Below are 23,099 nucleotides of genomic sequence, written 5' to 3'. Positions count from 1 at the left end.
TTTTAGCTTATAGCACTGGCTAAGCTAAAATACAAGTCTTCAGATACCAGCATCTGTGGGATAACGCCACCAGCGAGTCAAACTGAAGGTAGTGGATCCACAAACCTTCCTCTACTGAAGTCAATAATAAAATTTTAATCAAATTCAATAGCATGGTTCCACATGGTTGAATTTCAGAGACACTGGGCCTGAACAGGACCCATCTGACTCCTGATCTGCAGGAGAGACTTTGACCTTACCAGGACTGCCATGAGCAGGCTGATGTCACTTCACCCCATAAATCCCCTCGCCTGACGCTGTAGCTAAGCACCACTGAACTCAGGTACCCTCTAGGAACACTGCAATGTTGTCATTTGCAGCAAGACTTGTAATGCATTCCCCAGGCAGAAACAAGGGTTGCTGTGGCCACTACAGTAAAAGAATGTGAAAAGGGATTGGGGAACAATAAAAAAAGACAGGTAACAGTAGAGAAAACAGGGTGACAATTTACTTAAGTCTCTCATATTAAAACAACACAACAATTACCAGTATCAGCTGAACTATCAAACAGATATTACAAGAAACAGTGGGTTTTTTCGAAGAATAAAATTTCCTGTCGATTGATTATTTCAACGGAGAGGAGAAATGATACACAAAAGGTCTCTCTGACACAAGTTCCTGCTTCTTGATGTCTAAATTATGTTAGGTTTTAGTTTGGGGGGTTTTTTTGAGACATTACTTATTTAACATTCTGTTTGCAGTGCAAAAGTAATCTAAAACCCTTTTTTATTTTTTGGCAAATGCTGTGCACTGCTCACGTTAAGCTTACCGTTGACTGTGAACTGTTAACATGTCTTAGAGTGGTTTCAATGTTCCTATGGCAAGCCTACACAGCATTTAGGAAACAATGATATCCCCAGGCCCGCACTGTAGTTTCTGAAGCACAGATTAAGCACGGTATTCTGCTCAACAAGCTCATCACTGTTAAGTAACTCATCAGAAAATAAAGAGGGAATTATCAAATGGGAATTGCCAAGTAATTAGTTCTCTGAAGCAGATGACATACAACTGTTAAAGGGAGGGGCTTCCCTGTTAGTCATATGTCAGAGTAGAGCCTACTAATCTGTAAATAAAAATGCATTACATATGATTAGTGCTACGGGTTTTTAACCACTAGTGGTACATGGAGAATAAACTTACAACTTCTTCTAGTATAATCTTCTACTAAGATTTTTTTTTTCTTGCACACAGTAAATTTTCAAACTCTTCCGGATCTACTTGCTGTCAAGATTTATCTGGGGAAAACTATGAATATGGCACAGTACCAGGCAGGTGATATGCTCAGGGGCTACGGAAGAGGAGAAATGCATTTACCATCATAATAATTTGAAAAATCACTCTCTACTCAGCAACTGCACATGGCACTAAAAAGGAACCACACCAATGAGAAAATATTCACTAGCACAAAATTTCCAAGCACGTTAAAGGAGGATTAAGCTTTCTTTTTGTAATTATCCTTCTCCATTAAAGCCTGACTTTCTTTCAAGTAGCTGGCCTCACAGAAAATGTTAAATTTACAAAACTACAAGGGCTTTCACGCATGGGTACCTGACAAACAAAAATGTGCTAACAGTCACAACCACGCTCCCATATGAGTGAGAAACACTTCAACATTTGTACTCTATTCTATAGAGCACAAAGTGACTCAATAAATCCTTAAGTCATGCTTACAGCTAGCCACAAAATGGGTTGATCACCATTAAGTAACTGCTCAGAAGATAAAGAAGCAATTATCAGACTTGGGGGTTGCCTCCATCACAGCATCTCACCATGAGAAACCCCTTAGCCAACACATTCAAATGCAGAAGCTGCCACTTGGGCTAACCTTCAACCGAAATACCCCTGGTACCGAGGGCTAACCTTCATCACCCAAAAGCATGCCCCTGGTATTGAGGCACAGCAAAACTCACCGGCACACCCCTGCTCAACACACACCGCCAAGGGAGAGGGCAGGAAGGCGCACACAGATGCTGAGGCTCACACTCAACTGTACATCGCATCTAGTCATCTCACCACTTTTGGCCCTCAGCGCGTAGCAGTTCTCCATCTCTCAATACTTACACTAACGTTCAAAAGCCCACGCTTTGAAGTAATGCCAACAAGCCGCAGTGCGTGGGACAGCAAGTCCCTTGTTCCACTTGCAGATACACGTTTTTTAAAACAGAAGTTGGAAGGTCATGTTTTATAGCACATTAGGAACGTGAACCTTGTGTTTTTATGTAGAAAGATCACTACCACCAACTCCATTTACACTTTAGACGGTGTTACAAAACCTTCAATCAGCCAGACACCAGACCTTCAACACCTGCTGAACAAACAGCAGAGCAAAAACGTGAAAGGTCGCAGCTGAGGTGATGGGGTAGGGCTGAGGGGACCACAAAGCCTCATTCTTAAGACACCAGTCTGCACTCACATCACTTCATTTAATTTACCTTTAAGCTACACACAACACAAACAATTGAAAAAAAAAAATTATTTCTAATTACTACCCAATTAAACCTAGCTCACATCTCCGTTTGTGCTCTTAAAATGTTAAAAATTTCCATCGCCTACCTTCTCTTAGCCCTACAGCCACTGTAAGCCTTCATAAACAGTATGAGAAGGAAGAAACAAAACCAGTTATGATAAAAGGACACAGATATGGCAATCAAAAAGCCACCACTGGACACACTATTATAGAGACGGATTAGCTCTTTTTATGTTCACTACAAAGTATTTTAAAAGGGCAGATTGTTGTCCGTTTACAGAGAGCAGTAGCCAAAAGTCTGCATAAAACATAAATTATGTCTTACATAAAAAAATAAGTTACATTAGGTAGTGTACAGGCATACTTATGGAAAAATCAGAAAAAAAATTCTTAGAAATGGGCTGCGGCTCTAAATTCAACCCAATATTATAATATGATTAATAGATACCAAGTGACTTGACAGTGGAAAAGATTAAAAAGAACTCTTTAGTTGTTAAAGTGTCCAGTCTCTCATGCAAAATCCTCTCAACACAACTGTTCAAAAGAAAGCATTGAGTCATTTGCCTACGTGGAAGGAGGCAGTGCATGCTCTGAACAAATAACAATAACTCTGTTTTGTAGAGCAGGCAAAAATTAACTGAAGTCATGATTAAAAAAAAAAAAAAAAAAAAGCTGTATCTCTATGTATTTGTTTTAATTTTATTCTTACTAATCCCCATGTCCTTATTCAGACAAGATGTTTAGCAGGCTCTGCAAGAATGCTGCTTGAATTAGAAGGGTAAGCACACTGGGAGCTCACACACAACAGCAACATTACTCCCTGAAGCCACATGATTCCTCACGCTGGTAAAGCCACGAACGCACGTGTAGGGCCATCAGGACTAAAGCAAGGTTTCTGAGATCTCATTTTGGATGCGTTCAAACACATCTGATGTTTGATCCCTCTGACAGACTGTGGATGGTAATAACCCAGGCCTGCCTAAAACGGAGCAGGGTCTCACCACCTTCACCCCAAAACAAATACGAAAGCCAGAAAGACAACGGGTTTTTGCATGTGATGCTCTGTCTTAAGCCCTGTAACCTATCTGAGGCTGCTCGCTGCACAGCGCCAGGTCACGTTCCTTTCACGTGTCACTACTGTGAGCTCCCCCCTGTTACATCCAGTGACAGAGAGAATGCTTGTAAGCAGGCAGTCTCCACCTCAGCAACGCTTCTTTCACTCATCTAGTTATACAGTGGGCCTGATTTTGATCGCTCCCTAGAGAAAATGAGAACTAACTAATGAGGCCAACAGAGGTACCCCAAACGTAGTGACTAAAATGTCCAACGACAAGAAAAGAAGCCAAAACAAATCTGATCTAAGGTCTAGAACTACAACACTATACTGCAAGCTGCGCTGGCACAGAAAAAAGCAGTACAGTACTATAGTCCTGTCATGCCTCTGCACCAGACTTAACTAGGTTATATTTTTTACCCAAACTGTTTGCCTAACATGTAATATATTCTCTCTCGTGCAACTGCAGGAAATGCCAGATGCTAAAATATTCGAGGTGACTTAGCAACACATTGTGGATAACACAATCTGATTATTCATAGGATTTGACCAATACACTATAAAGATTACTACTTCTAATTAAGAGCTGTAAGTCTTTCCTGGAGTAATTACTTGTGCAAATAAATACAATTTCATACAGCCCAAGCTAATTCAGAAAAAAATGAAATGCTCTGTGGAAACGATAATGTCATAACAAAACGCTTCCTTCTATCCACCTCCCAAGTCAAGAGCTGCTACCAAGTCAGTTTTCTTCCAAAATGGAAAGACGAAATGTGTCAGTGCCCAGGCACTTTGTCTGGTTTTCCACTCTAAAGAAATTCTTACTGCTCTGAAGAGATACAGTGGTTACAATCTACCCCCACCATTCAAGCTCAATTGTAAACCGTAACAGGCATGTCTTTGCATGTAACTACTTCTTAGACAACTTCCCTTTAAAGCACAGCACCCTTCCCCTCAGCCACAATAAAATGTAAATTATGTGCTGCATACTTTTCCATGACATGCCGCAGACATTAAAAAGTTATTCTGCAATGGAGACTTTCTGATCAGCCCCTCAAAAGCAGAATGCTAGAGTAATTAATTTTTCTGGCTGTAAATAGAAAAAAAAAATCCTTTGATTTTCTGCAAGTAACCACTACATTTCATTTTCTTTTATTTAAAGACACAGGCAATTTTCTTATGACCCTTTATCTTTTTTTTTTAAGCATTAGCAGTATTGCCAATCCCAAGCACTCAAAAATCATATAACAGGTCCAAAAAACCAGGCTGGCTTAATGACAATCAGATTAAAGAAATAAAATAAAAATTTATGTTCTTTTTATTGGCAGTATGTTCGTTGAGCCTCGACACTTGGTTCCTTCAAGGTATTCTCCACAACCATATGGGAAGGAGAGAGAGGAGAGAGGGAGAGCAGACTGATATATGTGCGCTAATACATCCCGTCTGGCTACAGCATTTCAGGGAAAACAATCAGAAGAATTGAAAACATTCCTCAAACCACAGTTAAAGACACCAGGCACGTCAGTAGTGACTAGTTATCCTGGGAAGTATCGCAATGCCAGACCAAGTTCAGTGCACAGGAGTAACTCAAGACACTGGAAAAGTCAAGCAGGCTGCAAGCAACAAGAACCACTGAAAATATTCGTAAAGGTGATTAATACAATTTTACGCGTGGCATTTGACAACAAAAATCAAAACCTGTAAACTTTTCCATTCATACCAGCATCTTTTAGTAACCGAATATGCTCTGACCTGGGGTGAGCATAACACCACTCATCTGGAACCCACTGTCCTGTAAGTCACCGAACTGAGTCACCAGAGTTAATGGAATTTTTCTAACCAAGAGTTTCTCAAGGACCTCTACTGCCAGGCAACGGAAGTATGAAGTGTCCCGGGTAGGTAACCCCACGGACACCCTAAGGTGCCCACGCTGATTAAAGCCCAGAGCAGACAGCGTACACTGGTTAGAGGAAATAAAAAGCATTAAATTCTCACCTTAGTGGCAGTGCATATCTGTACGGTGAAGAGAAAAATGAAGGTGGTCACTGTCCTGCAGGGGTCAAGAATAAATTCACAGCTTGTATTGCTTGCGCATCTGGCTTGGCCTGCAATGTGACTGTTGATCCAGGAGTTGAGAGGGTGGAAACCAAAAAAAAAAGAAACAAAAACACAGTTAAGAGTCAAACAATTTACAACATGCTAAGACATCCCAACGAAGAACTGAGAGACTGCTTTTGCTATTACTCAAGCACAAATAAACTATACATTTAATTCTGCAGAGCACATACAGAAGAGAGCAGAGGCCATTTATCCAAACTGAGTGCACTCTCCCTAAATGTGATCTTAATGAGGTGAGGAATCCTAAGCGAGTTGAGATGACTGTCTTCACTGCCAACAGAATATATTTTATTTGAGGAGGAGCATCATCCAGAAAACATACTGCTGCAACTGCTACTATTAAGTGAAAAATAACCAGCTTTGGGAACGTGCCGCTACCTTGTACGCTATTTTCTCATTAATGGTGGCATGCTAGACTCAATGCATATTACTGAAAATTCCCAAATAATATAAACAAAGGAAAACTTTACCAGTGTGGAGTTTTTTTCTATTTCTGTATTTTTGCTCAGTAAAATTATGAAGAGCCAGCACTGAATTTCTGCTGACGTTACATATTAAACAAAATACATTTTAGTTTTTCACTTGGAGTCTCACCAAATATTTTTATCACTCTCGGGACAATAAAAGGATTTAGTGGGACCATTTCTCCCTCACTGAGAAGCATTTCTGTTGTTTCAGTTTATGAACATACTTACTCATTCCTATTTATGGGAGGATTTACACACATACTTAACTCTTGATAGGTTCTTTAATCAACCCTCATTCAGCAAACCCCTCACTGGGACATGTACTAAAGTAACTTTGCAGACTGGGACCAACGCACAAACACAGATTTGCATGTGTTCTACAACCACTTCAGACTACAGCTTTGAGGTGAAAAAAACCAAACAAAAACCCATGAAGCATTACATTCTAAACACATGCACTGAGATCAAAAAGGAATTATAGTTATCAACCAGGTTTTTGTCATTCTGCAAAAGTCAGGAGTCTGCAAAGTTTCTTGCATTTTAAAACATTAGTCACGTACCAGCTCAGCCAAAATGAAGTAAAAATCTTCCAATTTCTTTATATAGAGAATATGAACCACTGAACAAGAATCCAAAATACCGTGCATTTATCCAAATACCTACTTATCACACTTAGAGCTTTAAATAAAAGTAAAGTGAAAGGATGAGGTCAGGATTTTCAGTTTGCAAAGCTAAGGCTATTGATGTCACTGGAATAAAGCATGTCATTTCTTTGCAATGAAGTATCTACCTGTGCCAAGCCTGTTTTACTTGTGTTTCTCATGCTAATTATATTTCTATTTGTTAAAGCAGAGTTGGTTACAGCAACCTCAGAAGAGACCTACAACAAAATCCGTCGTCTGCACTCTGTGAATTGCACACACTGTACCTGTACAGTCCTCCAAAGCAGCCAAATCATTCACAACCTGTATGCTTAGCTGAGGCTGTCACACAGCCCGACTTCCCTCAAGCAGCATCAGCGTGAGCTGCCTCACACGCTGGAGTAGGTTTGCAGCCAGCCAGTGCTTCAGACCATCCATGCAATTCTGACACGCATTTCCTTTACAGCCTGCCATACTTCGTTATTGCATTTCCCCTTCAATTAGTACACCACAACAAAAGCAGCGCACTGTACCAACAATGACAATGATAAATCCTGACTGTCGTCTACCAAGATGTAATGGTAAACTTCAGCAAGGGGAAAATCAGGCCTTGATTTTGCTTTACTAGCTACGTTACTAAAACAATTCTAATGTTTAAATCCTTAGTTGCTTTTCAGGTGACTGCATTTAAGTGTCTATTTTCTTAATTAACAGGAAACTAGGCCACTGAATCTATTACATAAAAATTTTTCTTAAGTGAAATTCCAGGTCCCTTGTAAATGTCTTTTAAAACAACGCTATTTTTTTCAACCTTTCTAAATAAATTCAATCAGGCCAGAAGGGCAAGAGAGAAAAGTTGCACTGTTTATTTTCAAAAAGTCTTTTAACTACTGTATATTTGATCTTGTTGAAAATAATTACTTTCTAATGCTCTTTGTCACACAGGTAATTTGTCTCACAATAAAATATGTATAAGCAGCACGCGATACACAAAGGCTCACTCTACAGGAGTCGTCCTGCGCGTGATTATTCCACGCTCTCCAGCCAGTCCCCCGAACAGGCTCTTCTATTTCAAGCCACCTCCTCGGTACGGAGGCCCAAACCGGAGGCAGCCGTGCCAAGCAGAGGAGGATATTCTCTCCTAACAAGAAAGGCGAGTTAGTTGAGGCACTGAAAAGCTGCACTTAGGGTGTAGGAAACTGCCCACGAGCTCCCTGTTCCCTCACCCTTCCGAGGAGAAACGTCCCTGCCCAGCAGCCAGGCTGAGACCTGCAAACTCGTCACACCAAATGCCAGACCACCGGCTGCCTGGCACCGCAGGAGCTGCACCACCGACAGGCATTCCTCATTACCTCCTCCAGCTCCGGTGCTTTACCATCACAGCGATTAAAATATCTATTTTACTGAGATATTTCTGGATTGCATTACGTTCCAGCCTGGTACTACAAACGCTCGGGAGCTGTGGGTGCTGATGATTTCTCATCATCGAGACATGAAATCCTCCAGGCCAAGTTCAATATTAGTGTAAGTGCATGCAAGATTAGTGACTGGAATAGGGGTGTTAACCACTTCTGCAGATGCTTAATGCAGCTCCGTAATCAGGCAAAAATCCTATTTAAGGCCACAGTGCTTTTTGCCGTAAAAAGATAGAAAGAAAAATAACAGTGATACGCTGCAGATCACTTTTTGAGCTCCGTTACTCTACTACATGTCTGGATTAAGTCCAATAAATGGAGTTATTCTAGATATACACCCATGTAAGTGCCTCACAATCCCGTCCCCTGGAGTCACTCCAGATTTATGACATTGGAACAGCGTGCCAAATTTGGTGCCTTTAAAAAATTATACCCATGTTTGTGAAAAAGTGGCTTAAAAGAGTGATGTCCAAACACTAAAAACAAATAGACATTGCTCGGGTAAATACATTTTTAAGAGCAGTATAGAGTCTGAAGCGAATTAGCTTGGGGGGTGGGGGTGGGGGTGTAAACAAACAACAAAAAACCAAACAAACCAATGTTGGAAACAAAGTATTTGCTGAGAATCTTGTTTTTAATAATACATACTTAGGTTTTTCATCAAGAGAAACTGAAGTCAGCTTTCACCTAAAACAGGAAAGGGTTTAGACCTTGCTAAGAGCTCTGAAGAGGCTTAACAAACCCAAGTGACAATAGTGGTATCAGGTATCACTGATTTTCATTTTACTGGCCAGAAGGTATAAAGTACAGTATGCCAGTGGAGACTAACAAGCCTGTGGCCTAAAATGTGAAAGCTGGCATATGAACCATCACAAACACCGTTACAGCCACCAAACAGTTAAACCAGTCAGGCCGGGGGGGGGGGGGAGGGGGGGGGGGGAAGAGAAAAAAACAAAAAACCACACACACACTCGGAAGAAACTTTTATGCAAGCTTTTGTAAGCCAAAAGCATTTTTACAAAGTACCACACGTTCGTGAATTTGCTAATAATAAATACAAGTCGAACAGGCAATTTGGCTAACCTGCTAAGCGTGCCACGTACCGTCCCATCTGCCTGACACTACAGCCAGCGAAGAACACCCTTCCCGAGAAGTTCAACCATTAGGCAACCACCACCGGCATCCTTCGATGTTTGGCGAGCCCAAGGTGGTAGCCATGCCGGCTGTGCAGCACCGCGGTGGCACAGGCGGGGTGGCTGGTGGTAGCCCGGTGGGTTGCCGGCCAGCCGCGCACACACCTGACTGGACCGTGAATACCGTCTGTTACCATGGCAGCCTGATCTAATTACATGACTGATCAGGGCTGGAGTAAGCGTGCTGAAAGCCTACATTGCTGACATGTCGCTACATGATGAGAGAGACAGACAGACAGGCAAGCACGGAGGAAAATCTATCGACCTCTGCCTTATGTAAAAAGTGAGGAGATTACAGCCACCCTTTACAAAAAAAACTGCTGCCTGTAAAATACCGGCCGGTTTTACAAACAAATTAGGTGCAATAACATGCAATTACAACTTACTATTATCTCGCAGCACTGCAAAAATAACTACAGCGTAATATTTTCCCTGGCCATTCTCAATTTCCCTCTCCCTCATTCATAACCCTTGCTCCATATCATAAAACCGAACCATCTCCATCACCCGAACAGAAATAGCTTAACGCAGAGCCGGGATTTTCCTTTAGGGGAAGGCTTCGTTCGAAACTGAAATTAAAAGTCCTTGACTTCTCGGTGTGTAAGCAGAGTAACTCACTATGCCTGACCACATCTGACACATAAAGTAACCATTACTGCATAAAATACATAACCATGAGTGTTAAAGCATAACCTGCGCTACAAAATATGAATTTCTCTACCATACCAAAGGGAAGAGGTCTCCAGCAAAGGTCATCTACCTGCACCCTTGCCGATCCGTACGCAGGAAACGTTTGTAAGGAGGAAGGTTTTACACACCCGGATTTCTTCGTCTGGGCGTAACAGGAACACTCAGAATTTTTCCCCCAATTCTATCTGGAGTTTGGGCTCACGGGGGAAGAGATGCTGCTCGGAGGAGTCCCTATTACACAGCATACGGTAAACAAAATAAAAATAGCCCGTCGCTCTCGTTGTCTACACAGTGCATTATATAACGGGCTTCCGACTTGTTTTCTTTTCTATTATTACTCTCCAGTAATTCCTCCTCTTCAATAACATGTAAATCGCTCCCAATTCTGTCATTTTATTATTATCGCTATTACAGTTACAGTAGGAGCTAACGTTTTCCAGCATGCTTTAATTTAGACTTTAATATTCTCAGGAATCGCACTGACGGATTCAGCACCCACCAACATACAAGGGGTCATTTATTCGTTCTCTGCCGGTAAATTACGATGCCGGGGGGGGGGGGGTAACAAACGCAAGCCCCCTAGCACAGCCGCCCGGCCCGGCCCCAGCACACCCCGAGGCGGGGGGGCGGCGGTAGGTGAGCGGCGGGCGGGCAGCGGCCGCGGCCGGCGGCGAGCGGGGCCCCGGGGCGGCGGCGGGGAACCCCGGCCCGCTCCCCCCGGCACCCCGCGGGCAGGCGGCGGCCCCCCCCGGTGCCCACCTCTCCCCCCGGCCTTCCCTCCCGCCCCGGCCCCCCCGCCCCCGCTCTCCCGGCCGGCAGTACCGGGTGGCGTCTGCAGCCGGCCTGGGCCCTGAGTGAAGCGGAGCGGGGCTGCCGCCGGGCACATCCCAGCCCCAGCGCCGCCTCCTCCTCCTCCTCCTCCGCCGCCGCCACCTCCTCCTCCTCCTCGCTTCATTCACCCTCCGGCAGCCGCCCAGCCCCGTACTACATACGCCGTGGCGGCGGCGACCGGCCCTGCCGGCACCCAGCCCCGCGCTGCGCCCCGCCGGGCCCGCCCGGCGTACGGGCACCGCACGGCCCCCCCGCACCGCGCAGCCACACACACACTCACAGACACTCACACACTGAGGTACGGCCCGGCACACACACACACACACAGACACACACACACAGTGGCACGGCCCCGCACACTGTCACACACACACACACACACACACACACACACACACACACACACACGCTGAGGCACGGCCCCGCGCACACACACGCCCCGCGGCCGCCGCACCGGGGGCAGCCGCCGTTCGCAAAATGTCCACCGGCCCCGCGGCCACCCACACCCCGCCCGGGCCGGGGGCGAGGGGGGGTGCGTGTGAGGAAGGGGGAAGGTGCCCGGGGGGGGACAGGACTGTACGAGCGGCTGCCCCCGCCGGGCCGCCCCGGCCCCCCCGCCCCGTGTCCCCGCATCCCCGCTCCCTCCGCCGGCGCCCTCGGCCATTTCGCGGCCGCCCCCCCCTCCCTTCCCTCCCTCCCTCTCCCCCGGGGCCGGGGCCGGGCCCGCGGCAGCAGCGCCTGCGGGCCGGGCCGGGCCGCGCCGGGCCGGGCCGGGGGGCGGCCGCAGCGAGGCGGGCTGCAGCCCCGCGGCGAGGTGGGCAGTGCGCTCCCCTCCCCCGCGGCCCCGTGTTTTTCCAGCTGGAAATCGCCGGCGGTTCGCAGTCTAAACAAGGGAAGAAGCCGGGGGGGGGGGGGGGGGCAGGCAGAAAGCAGAGGAGGAAGAAAAAGCCACTTACTGTAAAGTGTCAGTGGAGGTGGGGTTGGCGGGGGGGGGAGCTCGCACACAAATGTCTTCCTAGCTGATCACGGGGCTTGGGGCTGCTTTTTTGTTTGTTTGGTTTTTTTCCTTCCCCCTGCAGTGACACAGGTCCGGGATGTCTCCACCACTGTAGTAGAAATGATGTCTGCGGTACCAGCGCTCGCTCCCTCTCCTCTCTCCAGCATGTAAATGGGTAATAGAAGCCAAATATGGAGCAGTTGGCTGCCTCTGCAACAGCTCAAGGATCCTACTTCATGCAAAAGGGGGGGGGGAGAAGGGAGGAGGAGGAGGAGGAGGCAAGGCAACACTCTGGCAGGCGGCCAAGAGAGCCACACAGATTATTGCATACGCACAGCTCCGCCGGGCCAAGGCGGCCTTAACCCTTTGCGTGGCGGCCGCACGCTGCCCGCGGGCGGCACCGACGGGCCCGGGGAGCGGGCGGGGGCGGGGAGAGGTGGAGGGGTTGGGGGGGAGGGGAGGGGGGGGTCGCCTCGCCACTTACCTCCCTCCTGCCCCTTGTAACACTTGGAAGGCCAGGCTGGCTCTCTACGGCGGGCTGGAGCCCTGCGGACGCCACTGTTCCACGCAAGTCCCCCCGCTCCGGTGGCAGGCTGCGGCGCGGGGATCTCAAATCACTTTGCAGGCGGAAAGAAATGAGCTGGGGAGGGGGAAAAAAAAACCCGAATAACCACAAAAAATCCCCAACCCCAACCCTATATTGTTTAAGGGGGAAGGAAGACGCAGCTAGCGAAGCGTGCTGTCCTTCAGAAATGGCAGGGAATGCTGGTTTAAAGGATGCATGAAAATCAGTTGCTCAGTCAAGGCTGGTCTGTCTCTCTAAGGGAGGAAATAAAACTGTGCTGGAAGCCAGGGAATGCTCTGAAGCAGCCTCTGCGAGAGTCAGAAGAGGGTGATTTTGTTTAAGATGCCATATTGCATTTCGCTGTGGAGAACTGCAAAGTGATTTAGAGCAAAAGCTTGCATCCCACTCCCTTTTTCTGAATTAGTTTTATTTATCCGGATCCTTGGCATATGCTTGAGTTGCTTTGTAGAAAGTACCTTCCACTTCATTCAGACCAAAGAGGCTCTGACTCATACCGTCACTGAACTACAAGACAGGCAGGGCTGAACCACGCATGTTTGGGTACTAACTCCCTCTGGATTCCTCAGCACGCATTTCATCAAAGATCCCCTCGCATCTCTCCCAGCTGCATGCAGACCACTGTGAGCCTCTCCCAAATCTGCTGCCAGCCCCCACCCCCACCCCCACCAAGTCAACTTACACTTCCCGGTGGCTCCAGCATCAGCTCCTTACCCTCTTACTTCTCTGAACACAGGTCTCTGCAGTGCCATAAACTGCAGCGATGGGCAAATAAGGAGCACGGATGCAAACCAGAGACCAGAGGAAGTATCCTCCTTCTGGACTGGCTCAGTCTGGTCTTCAGGTCTTAGAAGAAAAGGCAAAACATCAAATTACCAAGCCAGGTACAACTTAGAGAAACAAAATTATGGAAGCAATGAATGGGAGGAATAGAGCCGAAGGACAGCGGGCTGCTATGCTCGCATGCAACCTGACAGTGATCCATAAGGAGCCATTCACTCTCTGCTTTGGCATCAGGAAGGGAGGTACAGCACAGATGAAGCTTCTCCCCACCCCAAGGACATTGCAAAAAATGTTGCATGAATAGCAAAGGCTGTTATGTACCAGCTCTGTGGAGCGGGATGCTGCGGGGTCACAGGCCTCAGATGTGCACTCCCTATAACACAGCCATCCAGACCAGGCTGTTCATTGCGGCTTGTACCAGTCTGCCACAACAATAAGCTCCAAGGTACCGTGTTTCTAGTGCAGGTATATCTCCTATGTGTCCATTATATATTAGCATTAGATTTTAGCATTAAATCTAGCATTAGAGTCTAGATGCAAAGTACCCTAGGACTCAGCCTGTCATTATGCAGATCAGCAAAGTAGTCCCTTCTATAAATGACTGCACTAGTTCACCGTAATTGCTAGAGAATGTAATAATAACATTGTAAGCTGCAGTGCTCTTGATTTAGAGTTGATACTGTAATGTAGACTAGCTCTATGAAACATAAGGATCTTTTACCACAGCGCCTGCTGCATCTTTAGTTCAGGTTCACTATGAAACCCAACATCGTTTTCCATTCTAGGAGAGGTCTGGGGACAGAAGCAGCAACAGGCCAAGATGTTTGGACAAACGTGCCGCTCAGCACTACGAGACAGTGAACCTACAGCAGCAAAGCAGACAGCAAAATTATCTTTACCCAGCTAATGCAAGGCTCATTGATTTAATAAAAGGAACCAAAGGAGAGAGACAGAGACTGGAGATAACTGAAAATCAAGTGAAAGCCCCAGAGAGGCTGCAGACCCATCATCAGGGTTTAATTCTGAGTACGCAGCATTCTCCCTTTCTGCCACCTTTTTTATTCCAGTTGTACAGAGTGTTACCTCAGGAGAAAGGAATCTTTCCTTCTCAAAGGTTCACCTTGCCAAGAGGTGTGGCACACACAGAGAAAGAGAAGCCACATTCATGCTGAAGCAAGCTTTGGGCAACTTTCCCTTTTGTAGCAGGCTCATGTAAGAGGCTTGTGTATTCCTCCACTCTGTGGCTATGGTGTTTGCCACAGGACCCACGTTTTTTGCCAACACTCCAGGCTTTTACACCATTGTCTGTGTTTCTGCTTCAGAGTTGAAAAGAGACCCCTAAGATCTAAGTCCACTGTAAGTCAAAGCAATATTGTTTTCCTGAGCCAGCAGGCAGCCTTAGCCCATGGCTTTGGGAAGTGCCACAACTGTCACCACCACGTCAGGTTCACAAGCCATTCCTCACCTCTGTTTTGACTTGATATATGTTGGTTGCATTAACAGACAAGAAATGAGGGGACTACGCCTCCACGGACATTGCCCGACAACACAGGATATACCGCCATGTCACAATATGTCCTTGTGCCTCTGCAGCTCCCCTGCTGAGGGCCGACACGGGGGCTCTATATATTCCGTCCACAAAGAATACCACAAAATATGGGGGTGCCGGTGAAGGAGTGGGGGTGGGAAACAGCACCTGAATGTGACCTTTGCTGAATGGCTGGGACGGAGGACCCTCAGTGTCTCTAAAGGCACTGCAGCTTATTGATCCAGAAGCGCAGAACTAAGCCAGAGAAGAAAGTCAGTTGCTGTAGAAGGTAAATGTGACTTTACCTGCCAACAGGGCAGTTCAGACAACAGGAATAAAGAGAACTCAGAACCGAAGCAGTCAGGTCCTGGTCAAGGGCTACCCAAAACTCCTGCAGTGTACTCTCACAGCAGCTAAGAGCCACCATAAACCCCATCATGTTGCCCCCTCCGAGGAGGGCACGTAGCAAGAGGTACATACACCAAAGCAGCAGCAAACTTCCAAAACAAAACTCTTTCATTGCAGACCTTCCTGCCCCTTGAGGGAGAGAAAGAGAGCGGAGATCCAAGATAGATGCTAGTCCGCTGGCTGAGTACAGTACAGAGAGGGGCTCTGACACCACGGTGGTCAGAGGGACATGAACCCACATTGACTCAAGCATTTTTATTTACTGCTGGTGATGTGCTGAAACTGATATGACTCCCAGCTGAATACAGTATTGACCAAAAGATATTAATCAATTTGACATGCAAGATGTCCACTGTCTAGAAGAAACTGTCTTTCAATCCACTAGTTGTGATGTGTCATCTACACTGCATGTTTTATACCATTAATAATATCTACAAAAAATGGGTGAATAAGAGGTATAAGAAGTTAGAAATTTAAAAAAAAAAAAAATCACATTCAGGGAAATCCGGTGATTGTATTGAGTGTGATAAGTAATTTCACAATTTTTGATCATTACAGTCTAGGTCTTCAATTTGTCATAAAATGACATTGTTGGTCTCATTACAGCCTCTAGTGGACAGTAGTAATCCACTTCACAGACCTATAGTACAATTTGCTCAGATGACAAGCACTATCAAGGTGGAGGTTACGCTGAGAGAACATGACCATACAGTCATTCCTATCCCCTGGCAAAAAGGATTTTTTAATACAATCAAAGGTTTGTTGCCATTGCTCTTGAGGTGCCTTGCTTTACACTTAAGGTGTTAACACTGGCTTGTAAATAAAGAGAGAACTTCTGCTATTCATTTCCATTTCAGACAGCTTTCATAAAAATGAAATTCATCTCAAATATTTTTATAACAGAAAATATTGGTTGCCATGTTTTTGGCTTAAGTAAGATGTTTTTATTCCAACTCGGAATCCGCCGACTGTCCAATCCACCTCCTATCTATTTATAGCCCTCTCACATTCAGATAACTTTTGCTAATGCAGTTATTTTCATTATTTCAGACTTACGTGCTGATATTTTAACAGCTTTAACAAATGTGAAACTATAGTTTGGATTACAGCTGGCTAATTAAGGTATGCTTTCCTCAGGGAAGTTAAAAATGTACACAATCTGAACAATTAATGTATCTGGGATGTATAACTTGAAGTGCCACTTGTGTGAGCGTAATAAAATATAACTAACGTCTTTATTTTTTGTGTATTCACACAGAAATGAGTGTACCTCCTGTCAGAACAGGGATGTTGATGATGTTCTGCAGAACTCCACGATTGTTTTGAGATGGAGGGAAATTAGACTGGTAGACACAGAAGGCCAATGCTGTCCCTTTAAAGCCACAAGTATCTCACGCAAATTAGCATTTAGTGAAATAAGAGCAAAGAATTCACAAAGACTAAGCAAACGTGTAGTACTACACTGTGACTCAAAGAGAAAAATCTTATGGTCTAAAATGCTGAGGTCCTTTGCAAGTGAATTCAAAGGAAAGGCTGATGTTAATTCCGTTATTTTACCACTCTGTGGCTAGGTATGGGTTGTAGGGTCGCTGTACAAATAATTATTTGTCAAGCTTTATCATATAGGTAATGGGATATTTAGGTAAAAAAATGTTTACTTGATCATTGTCTTGATTTTTTAAAAGAAGCAAAGTCCTCTCTCAATAACAATAGCTTCTCAATAGCTTTAAAATAACAGTAGGTCCTTAGATGCAGATCTGAAATAAGAAGCTTTTGTTGTTGCTTTTTTCAAACAGGCAAAGCAATTCATCAAGGGATTAAGAAAACTGATGAATCCTCTGAAGTCTTAAAATCAAGACTGATTTAGTCGTTTGAATAAGTTGTCAGTCAGTTACAGGTCATCGATCTGTTGGGAAGACCAGCTAACCTACCAGTGACCATGCCAGGATGGACCACAGCCACAGTGAGCCCCATAAGCTGTTCCAGCAGTGACCAGTGGAACAAAAAAAGTGCTAAGCCCTTCTCTAGAGGTGCATAACTGCTGTAGACACCTCTTAAGTAATAACTATTAGGACCTGTTAGGTGCTTATAGCCTGTGGACTTAAGCCATCTGAGGTATCCCTCCATGTCCTGGCCTCCGTACACTTCTTCTGGCACTGCAGTTACCCCAGCGGCTGGTGTGAGCAGAAGGGCCAAGCACAAATGGAAACTAAACTGCGCCTTATTCCTAGAAGTGATCACCTCATCTTGGGGTCAAAGTACACTAGCAGGGCACAGAGGGGAAGCTCTACTCTGGAAAATGCTTGGTTTCCAGGGATGCCAAGGCAGTGCTGCTAATGAGGCTTAACATTCTATCAAAATCACAGTGCAGACCTAGGGAGAATCCACCGGCTGGTGTCTGGGAAAGGGCTCCCAGCTGCTCGCAGGGAGCAGCCAGAGGCCACGAGCCATTGCAAGAGACACGTGTTGTCCCTTTAAATCATACCTGGTACAGAGACTTATCTGGGAGTTCACTTGCCAGGTTTTTTTTTCTGTCTGTTAAGGGCGTTATGGTCTAGACAGATTAGATTAGCATCTATCGTGTAAACACTTAGGGTTGGGAAATAACTCTTGACCTTTCTTAAAGCCTCTTACCCGTATATAAGGCAATGTAGTTTCTAAAGACTCTGGCCAATGCTATACATGTTTTGGTAAGTGCGATCAGTTTTTAAGGGAGGGTGGGAACGGGCTAGAATGGGCTGCTTAGCTCTTTGAGCAGACCTGGGAATTGAAAACACAGATTTTTTGACTCCTAAGTCCTTTAATGGCTCCAGCTGAGCTATTCTGGTCTATTGCACAAATCCTTCCTACCTCATGGATCATAGACCTACCAGACCTTCAGAGCCAATGTGATCAATCCTGATGCCAAGCCTGCACGTTTTGTTCACACACTAAAAATCTTGATCTTTTGTTGAGAAAAAGCACAACATATGAGTTACAGCTATTTTCTACTCTCACTGTCTCTACCTCCTCACAAAATGTGATACACATAGGCCTTGGCCCCAAAACAAAATCATGCAAATTCAGAACTGAAGTTTACCAAATTAAGCCAATATTGGTAAACCTGGGCTCATGCCTTGGTTCCAAGACAGAGGTAAGTAAATTTTGCTTTATGTCCAAGACCAAAGTTATTTTGTATCTATGTTTTCACTATGCTGTCAAAAAGAAAACTAATAACTAATACAGTATGAACCAGAAATACAGTAATCTTTCATATATATTTATATATACAGAAATACAGGCATCTTTGACACAGGAAAGAGCTGTATTTCTTTGTTTTCGAAAGGTATTGTCTGCAACTAAACTGCAGTCACCTGCAGCACAGGAGTAGCAACTTTGGACAGTGCATAAACATGAATTTCAGTGTGATGATTTTGGTATGAAGGAATTGCTGTATCCACTTAGACTGATCCATAGTCATGGTCAATTGGAAAATCTTCAGGCAGAGGTGGACTGCAGGCATGGGAGTGTATTGCCCGGAGGGTAAGAAGTCCTCAGCCTGCAAGGCTTTGGCCAGCAACCCAGGTGAGCATGCTAAACATTTACCTTCCACCCACTTACAAGACGAGGGGGTATTTTTCCTGTTTCTTCTGCAAGGTCACAGGGATATGTCCAAAGAACCCTGTAACTTCACAGTTGGTTGGGTTTTTTTTTTTAAATGTTCTGAGAAAAGTGACAGGGAGCCTGAGGTAGGATATCACTTTAAATTGGAGTTATTTCTGCTTGTGCAGACCATTTTGTAACTAGACTGGCATCACTTTGACTTCTTGCTGCACAAAGGCAGCATCTTTCCCTCAGTGATTTTCCATATTCCTGTGTTCTTTTTTTACCCTTCAGCAAAGGCCTTTCAACTAAAGGCAATAATTGTTCCCGTATTGGCTGAAATGTCCTATCATGTCTCTTTTTTTCACTCTGCCCGCTTTTTCCACAGGAGAGCTCCCATTTATACCTGTCTTCCTACTTTGGATCTGCTGTCACATCACCTTCATATGCTACTATTAATTTATTTATACTTAAGGTAACAAAAGATGCCTGTTCAAAGCTCTAGAAGCCCTGGCACGGTGTAATTACGAGAAAAACACAACAGTGTGAAAGCAGTTTTCTGAAATGGAACTTGGCTGAGCACCCAGTACACCAGAAACACCTAAAGCTCACCTAAAGCACCTCTTAGCCTTCTCCCAGAGCACATCTTCTGCTGCAGGGCCTCTCCAAAAACTGTAATTCTCAAACCCTCATGAAGTGTAGGTTCCATCACAGGTATAGAGTCACTCTTGCATGGCTTGCTCTGCCATGGGGTCAAGAATAGCCAAGAGAGGAGTGGACACCTAGGGGCAGGACCATCTCAGGACAAGCTGTTTCTACTCAAGAGATGCTGGTTCTGGAAAGGTTCCTCACTATGGATTTTGCACATTTTATATTCTTGTCTTCTTTGCGCAGTAGGACATAAGAAGGGCCACACAGTGGCCACAAGACATCAGTGGTCATAAACAGACGCTTAAGGAGATGTGGGCATTATACACAACTTCCCCCCACCCCCCACCCCCATACTCTCCAGCCTCCCACTATTTTCAGCTTAAGGGGCTTCCTGAGCAGGATGTGATTTCTGCCTATTTAGTAACCCTCAATGGATTTACCTCCCAAGACTTGTACGGTCTCCCCCATCAGCATATGTAAGCTCTAAGCATCCACAGTCTGCTATGTCACGATGCACAGGTCAAGTCCCTGAGGCAAGAAGGATCACCTTATGCTGCCTGCTTCCAGTTCCAGGAATTCAATGTTCCCAGCTCTTGTACCGAGGCAGAGAATGGCCAGTCCCTACCCATACTATTCATGCTACCCAGAACTTTGCAAACATCTGTCATATTCCCCCTAAATTATCCTTCTTCCAAGCTGGAAAGGTTGTGACACAAACTGATCCATTAAAGACATCGCTGCTTCACCGGCAATCCTAACCTAGTTTTTAGTCCCTAGGTCTTAGTCCTGTGACATCCTCACTCCCTCTGCTCTTCTGTCTGTAGAATAAGGGTAGTAAAAATTATCCTTTTGTCTCATGGAACAGTGGTGACACAGTGAAGTACAAGTATTACTACTATTAAAGCAATACAGAATACTGTCTTTCCCCAAGACTGAGCCAAGGACTCAGAAAAGCAACAGTTCCACATATCAAGGAGAAGAGAAAGCAGTATTAATATAAACAAAAATAAACCCATGATTCTATCTATGTTTTCTTTCGTACTTGTTTAGCAACACAGACTGACTAAAACCCTTCCCATTTCGTAAACTATCTCTGCCAACCATCCCACTCTGGTGTTAAAAATCTGAAGTGATAGGACATCTCCCACCAACCTCAGGAGATTATTTCACACACTTACATGCGTAACGGGTCTGAAAAACACAACATGCTACAAAAGTGGGATTACCAGATGGTTTTCCTGCCATTTAATCTGTCTCTTTCCTTTCCATGATACATCTCATTTCTTAGGTAATAACTATTAAGTCATTTCTCTCCCTTATTTGGCCCGTCTTCAGCTAGGTGTGTAAACTTGGTGCCTGATTCAAGGTATACAAGCTGTCCCGTTGTCTTAATGATTCTGAATCATACATATAAAGTTAGCTATGTGCTTGAGGGAATGTCTTCATGAACATGTTGCAGTGAGGCAGTCAAGGGTGTGGATTTACAGGACACCAGCTACTCTGCAGTAACTGCACAGATCAACACCCTTTGCCTGCCAATAAATGCAAATTGGGTTAGCCCAGAGAGAGTCCCAGCCAAGACCACCTCTGCCCCTTCCACAGTCGCTTTTGGTGTTATTCTCTGGATACCGCTCCTTTTGCCGGTCTGTCCCCAGCAGTAACACTGTGCCCCAAAGTAAACATGATGGCTAAACAAGCACTACCACCTCCCTCACCTCCAAAGCAAGCCACCTCCACACACAGCTCAAACCATACTTTTTTTTTTTATACCCCCCTATAATCTTGCAAATTGAAGCTGTATTTAAGAGACTTTGCCCCCTCCGCTGCATTAAGGCTTCAGCCCTTTTTTAATGTAGGATATACTCTTTGTAGAGCCTTCATCGTTTATCACACATGCTTCCTCTAATTGTGGAGCCCCTCTGTTTCCCTCTGCTGGTTACAAATGTATAGTGGGGGGGGGGAGCAGGGAGGGTGGGAAACAGCAAGTCACGCCTTAATTCTCACAGTCAAACCATGTGTCCAGTGTGGGAGGAGTGGGCAGAAGGGACAGAGCTCACGAGTACTGTATGCCGGTGGTTGCTGCCCCAAAAGGTACTTCTGAGAGCCTGTAGGTGTTGTTATAAAAGGTATATACTTTGCAGGGTCCTGCACAGAGTTTATCAGCTGTAGAGAAATTCCTGCACAGTTTATAATCTGGGCAAGCATCCCAGCCCCAGTGTTGTCTCTCGACAGAGACTCTTCAGAGTATCAGAGGTTCCCAAGAATGCTCCCAGAAGCTTATAGCTCAGCATGAGTCACTGCCAAGCTGAACGGTTTCTTCGAGTCCCTTGTAGAGATCATCCTGAAAACTGCAGAAGAGGAGCTGGCAGCCTCCGTAAGAATCCCTGAAAGCTTCAATTTGTACAGGAGTCACGGTTGGGCCTTCAGAAACACTCATCTGAACCAAGACACATTTATCTCAACCTTGAACACATTTAAGGCCTGTCCAATGAGATAAAAAAATCTGCATGGTGTAGCTGGAAATGAAAGCCTTCTCATGGAAGTTATTCCTTGGTGATTTCCTAAAATCTTTTTTTCATATTCTAATAACCCCTCAGATCCCTAAATGAGGATCAAGGCCCCTTTCCTCTCTGAACTAGATGCTCAGATCACTTATGTGAGGCCAAGTTTCCTCCCCAGAGAGTTCACAACATAGGCACACAGGCTGCCTGCAGCAAATGCTGCAGCCAGGTACTGCATTATTTGATATATCTCTCAGAACAGTTATCCCCTGAGAAAAGAGTGCGGTTCTGAGACCAGCTGATTTTTCAGAAAGTTCAAAAGATCGGCAGGTAAAAAGGCAGATTTCTCCAAAGGTGAAATAACGGTGTTTTCTTATTTTAACCTACAAAAAAATATAATTTCCCGAAAACAAAACGAAACAAGAATTCCAACAACCACCAAGCCCCTTTTCTTCCTCTTCAGAAGAACTGCAACTTGACATTCCCTACCTTACCATGCTTTCTGAGGATTCGCCTATCTTTTTACATGTTAGTATTTTTAATGCTTCTTACAAGCCAAAATGTTTATTTGGTTTCTTAAGTTCCAGTATGTTGCTTCCTCTGAATCTGCTACTTACCTTCCCTTAACAGCATGTTGAATTCATGTAGTTTATGGTCACTAGTTCCTAGATTGCTTATAGTGCTCAAATCCTCAGTGAAGAGAAAAATAAGCTAGGAGCATGTACCATCGTGAAATCTCTGCTATCTGGACAACAGACCAGAAACTGTTTTCTGCTTATTTCAGGACTTCAGACTCTGAAATATCTGGCTGTATAATTAAAACCTGGATCGTTAAAATATACTGAAAATATGTTCACCGTGAAAATGTTTCACCTAGTAGTTATTCTACTTCAAACCCTTCAACTCTGCGGTGTTACTATTTTGTTTTGGTTTGATGTTTGTTCCTTTTAAGTTAACCCCAAAGAATTTCACTCTCACCCATCGTGGTTATCAAGCCGTAGTTTGTCAGCATTGTAAGTAATTGTGATATACAACTGCCTCTTGCTCTTCCCAGCTTTTTCTTGTATGTGTTAATTAATAGCCCTTCTGTATTGATACTCCTGTTAGGAGAATTAGGAATGCCCACCAGATAATGCTCTCCATCACTTGGT

The 23,099-nt window shown here is 44.9% G+C and overlaps 1 protein-coding gene and 1 long non-coding RNA gene across 13 annotated transcripts in view; one reads left to right on the top strand and one right to left on the bottom strand.

Moving 5' to 3' along the window:
* The window catches only part of ATXN1 (ataxin 1), a 226,535-nt gene extending 214,525 nt beyond the window's left edge, over nucleotides 1–12,010 (bottom strand). For 9 of the 11 annotated variants that reach the window (XM_080378258.1, XM_080378264.1, XM_080378260.1 and 6 more), the window contains exon 1: nucleotides 5,556–5,676. The gene's annotated coding sequence lies outside the window, so the exon portion shown is untranslated. Of the gene's footprint in view, nucleotides 1–5,555; nucleotides 5,677–11,871 lie in introns of those variants that run through there. The other 2 variants (XR_013926572.1, XR_013926573.1) reach the window with 1 other exon arrangement.
* Nucleotides 5,568–23,099, top strand: part of LOC308060046 — an 84,278-nt gene continuing 66,746 nt past the window's right edge. The window contains exons 1-4 of one of the 2 annotated variants that reach the window (XR_013926574.1): nucleotides 5,568–5,699; nucleotides 11,864–13,118; nucleotides 13,232–13,723; nucleotides 14,064–23,099. The exon at nucleotides 14,064–23,099 is cut by the window's right edge and continues 66,746 nt beyond it. This is a non-coding gene — a long non-coding RNA (uncharacterized lncRNA). Of the gene's footprint in view, nucleotides 5,700–11,863; nucleotides 13,119–13,231 lie in introns of both variants that reach the window. The other variant, XR_013926575.1, reaches the window with a different exon arrangement.

This window comes from Falco punctatus, assembly GCF_963210335.1.
Source record: "Falco punctatus genome assembly, chromosome: 3".
Taxonomy (NCBI): Eukaryota; Metazoa; Chordata; class Aves; order Falconiformes; family Falconidae; genus Falco; species Falco punctatus.
The sequence above is the reverse complement of the archived record's forward strand: the minus strand, read 5'-3'. Positions and strand labels throughout refer to the sequence as shown.